This window comes from Tachyglossus aculeatus, chromosome 4 (genome assembly GCF_015852505.1).
Source record: "Tachyglossus aculeatus isolate mTacAcu1 chromosome 4, mTacAcu1.pri, whole genome shotgun sequence".
Lineage (NCBI taxonomy): Eukaryota > Metazoa > Chordata > Mammalia > Monotremata > Tachyglossidae > Tachyglossus > Tachyglossus aculeatus.
In genome coordinates this window covers 25,350,193-25,359,820 of record NC_052069.1, presented here as the reverse complement: position 1 = coordinate 25,359,820, position 9,628 = coordinate 25,350,193, and the positions used below count along the sequence as shown (strand labels likewise).

The following is a 9,628-nucleotide window of genomic DNA, read 5'->3' as shown; positions in this document are numbered from 1 at the left end:
AAATATGTACAAGTAAAATAAATGCAGTAATAAATCTGTACAAATATAAACAAGTGCTGTGGGGAGGGGAAGGAGGAAGGGCGGAGGGATGGGGAGGAGGAGAGGAAAAAGGGGGCTCAGTCTGGGAAAGCCTCCTGGAGTGTCCATTGATGTTATCTACCATCCATATCCCTGTGATTGGTTAGTGGAGTCATGCTATCCTTGCATCTGCTCCTCCCTTCCAATCCTGTAGGTAATAATAATAATAATTATAATGGAATTTTTTAAGTGCTTACTGTGTGCCAAACACCATTTGAAGCGCTGGGGTAGACATGAGGTGGTCATGTTTTCTCACATTGGGGCTCCCAGTCTTAATCCCTATTTTCCAGATGAGGTAATTGAGGCCCAGAGAAGTGAAGTGACTTGCTCAAGGTCACACAGCAGACAAGTGGCGGAGCCAGGATTAGAACTTATGACCTTCTGATTCCCAGGCGCGTGCTCTATCAACTGTGCCGTGCTGCTTCCTCAGGTACTGTTTTCTCATGCTGGCCCCTAGACACGGCCACTTCTTTGTGAGCACAGTAAATTTCAAGAAAACATCACCTTCCCACCCACCCCCCTCCATTACGCTATAAATCTATTATCCTCATGTAGAGCCCCAGAAGACTCTAACTGCCTAAGCACCAACTCCGGCTAAATCACAGCTTATAGTTACAAACTTCACAGCATAAAATTGCAAGTCTGGATAATACTCTCACATTCCCTCACATTTCATCGTGTATTTTATTGCTGTTCTCGTTTCTCTAGGCCACCTTTTTTTTTTACAAAGCTTACAATTGTCAGTCTTAATGCTACATGCCCCTGGAGTGTAAAGATAGAGCCGACAGGATCTGGTCTCAGATTGCATATGTAGGTTGAATGAGAGAGATGAATTGAGGATATCGTCAGGGTTATGGACTTGTGAGACAGGGAGAATGGTGCCGTTGTCTACAGTGAGGGGTAAGTCAAGGGAAGAACAGGTTTGGGTTTGAAGATGAGGCGCTGCAGGACCTGAAACTCTGCCCAGGCACTTGATGGGATTTTTGCCAGAGGTACGATTTTTTTAAAGGAGGGGGTCTTGAGGCTGAATAATAATAATAATAATAATAATAATAATAATAACATTTATTAAGCACTTACTATGTGCAAAACAGTGTTCTAAGCACTGGGGAGGTTACAAGGTGATCAGGTTGTCCCAGGTGGGGCTCACAGTTTCATCCCCATTTTACAGATGAGGTAACTGAGGCACAGAGACATTAAGTGACTTGCCCAAAGTCACACAGCTGACAATTGGTGGAGCCAGGATTAGAACCCATGATCTCTGACTCCAAAACCCGGGCTCTTTCCACTGAGCCACGCTTCTTCCCAGGCTGAACCCTGGGAACTCATGGCCCTGAGGGATTGTGGGTTGCCATTGATACATACTTGGTGGTCGGGAATGGTGATATGATTGAGTGGACTATAGAGACCAGATTGTTTTTGCCAAGTAATCTTCCTTGTCTTCCTCGTTAGTATAGTGGGGAGTATTCCCGCCTGTCACGTGGGAGACCGGGGTTCGATTCCCCGACGGGGAGGAGAGTGTGTCCATTTCTCCAGCGCTTAGAACAGGGCTTTGCACATAGTAAGCACTTAACAAATACCGTCATTACTATTATTAAGTAATCTCAAAGCTCCACTCCATCCAAAATGCTATCACGCTGATCCATACACTTATTATATACCACCTTGACAGACCGCATCAGCCTCCTTGCTGATTTCTCTGCCTCCTGTCTCTTCCCTCTCCAGTCCATATTTCACTCTGCTGCCCTGATCATTTTCTGAAGAAAACATTCAGGCCATATCTCCCCACTCTTTAAAAACTTCCAATGATCAAAAAGAAACTCCTTACCATTGGCTTTAAGGCATTAAAGCAGCTCTCTTCCTCTCTAATTTAACTTGTTGATCTCCTATCTGCACACTCTGCCCCTCTAATGCCAAATTACTTCATATACTTAGACCTCAACTATCTTGCCACCAAGCCCTTGCCCACATATCCTCCCTTGGACCTAATAGAGAAGCAGCATGGCTCAGTGGAAACATCCCGGGCTTTGGAGTCAGTGGTCCTGGGTTCAAATTCCGGCTCCCCTACATGTCTGCTGTGTGACCTTGGGCAAGTCACTTAAATTCTCGGAGCCTCAGTTTCCTCATCTGTCAAATGGGGATGAAGACTGTGAGCCCCACATTGGGACAATGTGATCACCTTGTATTCCCCACAGCACTTAGAACTGTGCTTGGCACATAGCAAGCACTTAGTAAATGCCATCACTATAATACTCCTTTCTCCTTCATATCTAACAGTCCAGTAACACTCCTCAGCTTCAAAACACTCCTAAAAATCACAAATCTTCCAAGGGACCTTCCTTGACTAAACCCTTATTTTCCCCAATTCCTCACTCCTCTGTATCAATTATGCACTTGGTTTACAACCAAATTGTGTTCCCCTTAAACCTTTTGATATTCATCACAGCACTAATGTACATGTTATTACACTCTACCATTTCCACTATCTGCAATTTATTTTACTGTCTGCCAACCACTTTGGACTGCAAGCTTCCTGGGGGAAGGAACTGTGTGTTCCAACTCTATTGTATAGTGCTTAACTAAGCACTTAGTATAGTGGTCTAAACACAATTAGCACTTAATAAACATGATCGATTGACTGATTGATTGATTTATGATGCTAAACCAATGTATGGTACATAATGGCAATGTTCCTATAACCATGAAGGCATCAGTCAAGTGGGGAAATAATGATTCATTCATTCATTCAATTGTATTTATTGAGCACTTACTGTGTGCAGAGCACTGTCCTAAGAGCTTGGGAAGTACAAGTTGGCAACATATAAAGACGGTCCCTACCCAACAGTGGGCTCATAGTCTAGAAGGGGGAGACAGACAACAAAACAAAATATGTGGACAGATGTCATCAGAAAAAAATAGAATTAAAGCTATATGCACATCATTAACAAAATAAATGGAATAGTAAATATGTACAAGTAAAATAAGTAGAGTAATAAATCTGTACAAACATATATACAGGTAATGTGGGGAGGGGAAGGAGGTAGGGCGAGGGGGATGGGGAGGAGGAGAGAAAAAATGCATGGGTGCTAGTTTGATAATATCAAAATGCAAACCACCTTCCAAAATGTTTACACAAAACCTAAGCAGCATAAATGCCTTTACTTGGCCTGTGCTCTATCCACTACTCCATGCTGTGACTTGAGTGGAAGACTGAAGTCCAGATCAGATCATCTGGTCTCATTTTTCCTTCTGGTAACTGACCTCACCAACTCTTGAGGTAAAGACTTTTCGATTGTGAGCCCACTGTTGGGTAGGGACTGTCTCTATATGTTGCCAACTTGTACTTCCCAAGTGCTTAGTACAGTGCTCTGCACACAGTAAGCGCTCAATAAATATGATTGATTGATTGATTGATTAAAGAAAAAGGCAAATAAGCATGTTTTGTGATCAGACAATGCAGTGCACTTACAATAGATCTGTTAACAATGAAATGTACTTAAAGACAAATTTCATGCTTTCTTTACATCTGAAACCAAATGTCATTTCACTTTACACTGTCTTTATCTTAGTTCAATCAATCAATCAATCAATCAAGAAGCAGTGTGGCTCAGTGGAAAGAACCCGGGCTTTGGAGTCAGAGGTCATGGGTTCAAATCCTGACTCCACCAATTGCCAGCTGTGTGACTTTGGGCAAGTCACTTCAGTTCTCTGGGCCTCAGTTCCTTCATCTGTGAAATGGGGATTAAGACTGTGAGCCCCCGTGGGACAACTTGATCACCTTGTAACCTCCCCAGCACTTAGAACAATGCTTTGCACATAGTAAGTGCTTAAAAAATGTCATTATTATTATTATTATTAATAATAATAATAATTGAGTACTTACTGTGTGCAGAGCATTATACTAAGCCCTTGGGTAAACTCACTAGAGTTGGTATACAAGTTATCTGATCAGAAACTTAGAGTCTAGAGGGGGAAACAGACATAAATAAAGAATGGATATATAGATAATGGTTTTGGGGCTGAGGGTGAGGTGAATATCAGGTATTCAAACCCAAATGCATTATTAGGTAATGTAGAAAGGAGCAGGGGCTGGAGAAATGAGGGCTTCATCAGGGAAGGCCTCTTGGAGGAGATGTGATTTTAACAAGGCTTTAAATTGGACTTGAGGAATCGGCACCAAGAAATACAATATCTAGGTAGAGTGAGCAGGTGGGCATTAGAAGAACAAAATATGCCGCTTGGGTTGTCATAGTAAATCAGTAAGGCAAAATAGAAGGGAGATAATAATAATAATAATGGCATTTATTAAGTGCTTACTATGTGCAAAACACTGTTCTAAGCACTGGGGAGGTTACGAGGTGATCAGGTTGCCCCACAAGGGGCTCACAGTCTTAATCCTCATTTTACAGATGAGGTAACTGAGGCCCAGAGAAGTGAAGTGACTTGCCCAAAGTCACACAGCTGACAATTGTCAGAGCCGGGATTTGAACCCATAATCTCTGACTCCAAAGCCCAGGCTCTTTCCACCGAGCCGGACTGAGTGCTTTAATCTGTCGGAGACAGAGGAGGATGGGCATCCATTGGAGGATTTAGAGGGATGGGGAGGCAACATATGAACTGAATACTGTTTATACTGTTTTAGAAAAATGATCCAGACATCAGAGTATGGACTGGAGTGGGGACAGACAGGAGGCAGGGATGTCAGTGAGGAGGCTGATGCAGTAATTGAGGTGGGATAGGATAAGTACTCGGATCAATGGAGGAGCAGTTCAGATGGAGAAGAAAGGGAGGATTTTAATGATGTTGAGAAGGTTGGATAGACAAGATTTGTTTACAGATTGAATATGTGGGTTAAATGGGAGATATGAGTCACACCCTCTTTTCCTTTTCTTCTACTCCTTTCAGTGTCACCCTGAATTCCTCCATTTATTCATTCTTCACAGCACTTGTGTACATATCCGTAATTTATTTATTTATATTAATGTCTGTCTCCCCTTCTAGATGGCACGTTCATTGTGGGCAGGGAACGTGTCTGTTATATTGTACTCTCGCGAGTGCTTAGTATGGTGCTCTGCACATACAAAATATGATCGACTGAATGGAAATAATGCCAACAATATGGGCTTGTGTCACCCGTCGTCTGGGGACGGGTTTGTTCAGTAAACAGCGAGGCGAGAGAGAGAGAGGCCGGGGATGGAAAGCCTGAGTTTTATATAAAATTTACTCCGCGAGGCGAACTGAATTATGTAATTGTTTAGGCGTAATGGACTGAATTTCCCTTTCGGTAGGAATATAATCAATTAGCAATATTAGAGCTTTCCTAATGGGAGGAATGCACTCTGACGTTAGTCGCTCGTGGGTGAGGCGGCTGGCTCTCACCAGGTGCTCTCCCTACATGTGAGAAGTCCGCTAGAGAAGCAGCGTGGCTCAGTGGAAAGAGCTCGGGCTTTGGAGTCAGAGGTCATGGGTTCAAATCCCAACTTCACCAATTGTCAGCTGTGTGACCTTGGGCAAGCCACTTAACTTCTCTGTGCCTCAGTCCCCTCATCTGTAAAATGGGTATTAGGACTGTGAGCCCCACGTGGGACAATCTGATCACCTTGTATCCCCCCAGCGCTTAGAACAGTGCTTTGCACATAGTAAGCGCTTAACGAATACCATTGTTATTATTACTATAATTATTACTATAATTATTGAGTTACCGGCGCACATGGCGGGCGGCCAGCTCCCACCACTCATTTTCCGCTGCTGCTGCCCTTCTCGATGTTCTGCCCAGAAGGTCAGAGGCCACAGGTATTTATATCACCTGTGGCTTAGGCCATTCCCATTTCCATCCTCTGCTTGCTCAATCTCCTCCCCTTTCATCTCCCATACCTGATTTGGTCAGCACGGAGGTGAGGGACACCTATCTTTCTGGCCTGCTCCCCTCGGGCCAGAGAAATTGCATCAGAGGTAATAATAATAATAATGGCATTTTTTAAGCGCTTACTATGTGCAAAGCACTGTTCTAAGCACTGGGGAGGTCACAAGGTGATCAGGTTGTCCCACAGGGACACAGTCTTCATCGCCATTTTACAGATGAGGTAACTGAGGCATAGAGAAGTTAAGTGACTTGCCCAAAGTCACACAGCTGACCATTGGCGGAGCCGGGATGTGAACCCATGACCTCTGACTCCAAAGCCCGGGCTCTTTTCCACTGAGCCACGCACCTGACCTTGGGAGGACTGATGCCCAGGGTCATTATGTCACCTGTGGCTTGGGCCTTCCCTGCTTCCATCCTCTGCTTGTTCAGTCTCCACCCTTTTCATCCTCCGTACCTGATTTGGTCGGCATGGAAGTGAGGGATACCTATCTTTCTACCCCGCTCCCCTCCAGCCAGAGGTGGCATTTTGACCTCCGGATGGCCAATGCCCAGGGTCACCTTGGCACAGCTTGTGAAACAGGGAGGGTAGTGGTATTGTCTACAGTGAGGTTGGAGGACAGGGTTTGAGTGGGAAGATTTCTGTTCCCAATAAATTCTTTTATTTCTCTTCATTATGTACCAGTTCTATAAAGTTTGCTTGTCTTCCTTTTGAACCCTATTTTTACTGATTCCCTTCATTTCTTTTATGAAAGGTTGAAGCACCTCAAGTTTCAATGAATCAGTGGTTTTTATTGAAAGTTTAATGTGTACACAGCACTTTAATAAGCACTCGGGAGAATACAATATAATGACTCTGATAGACATGATCCCTGTCCTCAAGGAGTTTACAATCTATTGGTAGTGACAGACATTAAAATAAATTACAGATAAGGAAAAGAGCAGAGTGCAAGCTTATGGATGTAAGTGCTGTGGGGCTGAGGGTGAGCTGAGTTATGTCATTTGTTCTTTTTGGTTCAGAAGTAAGACTATGAAAGGGAGTAGAACTGTCTTATAAACAAAAAAAATATTGTAACCAAAAACTATTAGGTGAAAAGTCATAGATTGGCATATATTAAATTAACAATGAGATAATTTTTCTGATCATTTTAGCAAATCAGTACTTCAGTTTTGTTGATTGCATAACACAGAGATACACAGTAGGATATAATTTTTAGACAGTATTGAAATTTGCATTCATTACTGCTATGGGGCTAATCAAGAACTTTCCAATTAAAATGCCACTTCAGTTGCATTTTCATCAACTATGAGAAGAGTCTATATAGATAATGAAAATGCCTCAGATGATATCAAACTATAAAGCTGGTCATAAACAAAGTATGATCTCGTATTAATATCACATGATCTTATAAGAACATTCTTCCACTTAGTAGCAACAAATACATCTTCAGTAGTATACATCCAGTCTTAGTTTAATGCTTCTTTATATCATATCCCATTTCATACATTTTATATATTTAGAGAGTTTTAAATTTTTTGTCTTACAGATTTGTATGTGAAAATGATCAGAGAAAATGTTAACTTCCAAAATGTATATGGAATTACTTAGGTGAGGTAAATGTCACTAAAGAAAACACAAAAAGCCCAGATGTAAATTGCCTATGTTCTTCCTTTGGGGAAAGTAACTGAATTTACTGACATAAGTGTATGAAAAATCTCAAGCTTGGTTCATCAGCAATTGCTCTGCATCTCTTTTAGGAGAATGTTTTTAAATCTAGCTTTCCCTAGGGACAAGTCGTAATAATAGTATAGTAGTGTGGTATATGAGGAGAGGTAGTAATAGTATTTCTTGAGCACCTGTTTGGTAAAATTAATGATAATAAGTAATTGGAAAGTTAAAAATAGACAAGTGACACATCCCTGCCCACAAGGAGCATATACTCTATAGAAGGAGAGGAACATAAAGATATGTACAAATAGAAAAGTCAAGATAAATCGATTGTACAATTGAATGTATATATATAGTACATTTATAATGTATATATGTATTCTAATATTACATACATTTATTTGTTCCCACATCTCCTTCCAGTTATCACCCCATCTGCCTCCTATAATTCCTCTCCAAACTCCTTGAGTGAGTTGTCTACAGCCACTACCTCTAATTCTGCTCCTCCAATTCTCTCCTTGAGCCTTTCAACCTGGGTTTCATCTCCTTCAGTCCACAGAAACTGCCCTCTCAAAGGTCATCAATCAATCAATCAGTCAATCATATTTATTGAGCGCTTACTGTGTGTAGAGCACTGTACTAAGTGCTTGGGAAGTACAAGTTGGCAACATAATGATCTCCTTCTCGCCAAGTCCAATGGCCTCTACTCCATCCTAATTTTCCTCAACCTCTCGGTTGCCTTCGACACCGTGGACCACCCTCTTCTCCTGGTAACTTTATCCAACCTTGGCTTCACTAACTCTGTCCTCTCCTGGTTCTTCTCTTATCTCTCTGGCCATTCATTCTCAATCACCTTCGCAGGCTCCTCCTCTGCATCCTACCTCTTAACATCCTACCTCTTACCCCTCACATCCAATCCACCACCAAAGCATGCCGGTTTCACCTCCACGACATTGTCAAGATCCGTCCTTTCCTCTCCATCCAAACCGCTACCTTGCTGGTTCAATCTCTCATCCTATTCCGACTGGATTACTGGATCAGCCTCCTCTCTGATCTCTCATCCTCCTGTCTCTCCCCCACTTCAGTCTATACTTCACGCTGCTGCCCGGATCATGTTTGTGCAGAAACGCTCTGGGCATGTTACTCCCCTCCTCAAAAATCTCCAGTGGCTATCAGTCAACCTGTGCATCAGGCAAAAACTCCTCACCCTCAGCTTCAAAGCTCTCCATCCCCTTGCCCACTCCTACCTCACCTCCCTTCTCTCCTTCTCCAGCCCAGTCCACACCTTCTGCTCCTCTGCCGCTAAACACCTCACTGTGCCTCATTCTCGCCTGTCCCACCATCGACCCTCGGCCCACGTCATCCCCCTGGCCTGGAATGCCCTCCCTCCGCACATCCACCATGCTAGCTCTCTTCCATCCTTCAAAGCCCTACTGAGAGCTCACCTTCTCCAGCAGGCCTTCCCACACTGAGCCCCCTCCTTCCTCTTCCCCTCCCCATCCCCCATCCTACCTCCTTCCCCTCCCCGCAGCACCTGTATACATGTTTGTACAGATGTATTACTCTATTTTACTTGTACATATTTACTATTCTATTTATTTTGTTAATGATGTACATCTAGCTTTATTTCTGTTTGTTCTGATGACTTGTCACCTGTCCACATGTTTTGTTTTGTTGTCCATCTCCCCCTTCTAGACTGTGAGCCCATTGTTGGGTACGGACCGTCTCTATATGTTGCCAACTTGTACTTCCCCAGCACTTAGTACAGTGCTCTGCACATAGTAAGCACTCAATAAATACGATTGAATGAATGAATGAATGAACAGTGGGGGTCCCTCAAGGTTCAGTTCTGAGTCCCCTTCTATTCTCCTTCTATACCCACTCCCTTGGAGAACTCATTCACTCCTATGGCTACAACTACCGCCTTTATGTGGATGATACCCAAATCTACATCTCCAGTCCTGATCTCACTTCCTCTCTGCAGTCTTGCATTTCCTCTTGCCTTCAGGACATTTGTACAT

At 43.1% G+C, this 9,628-nt stretch overlaps 1 non-coding gene across 1 annotated transcript; it reads left to right on the top strand.

Moving 5' to 3' along the window:
- Positions 1 to 1,520: 1,520 nt before the first annotated feature.
- Positions 1,521 to 1,592, top strand: TRNAD-GUC. Its single transcript has one exon. It is a non-coding gene; the product is annotated as a tRNA-Asp (tRNA).
- Positions 1,593 to 9,628: the final 8,036 nt, after the last annotated feature.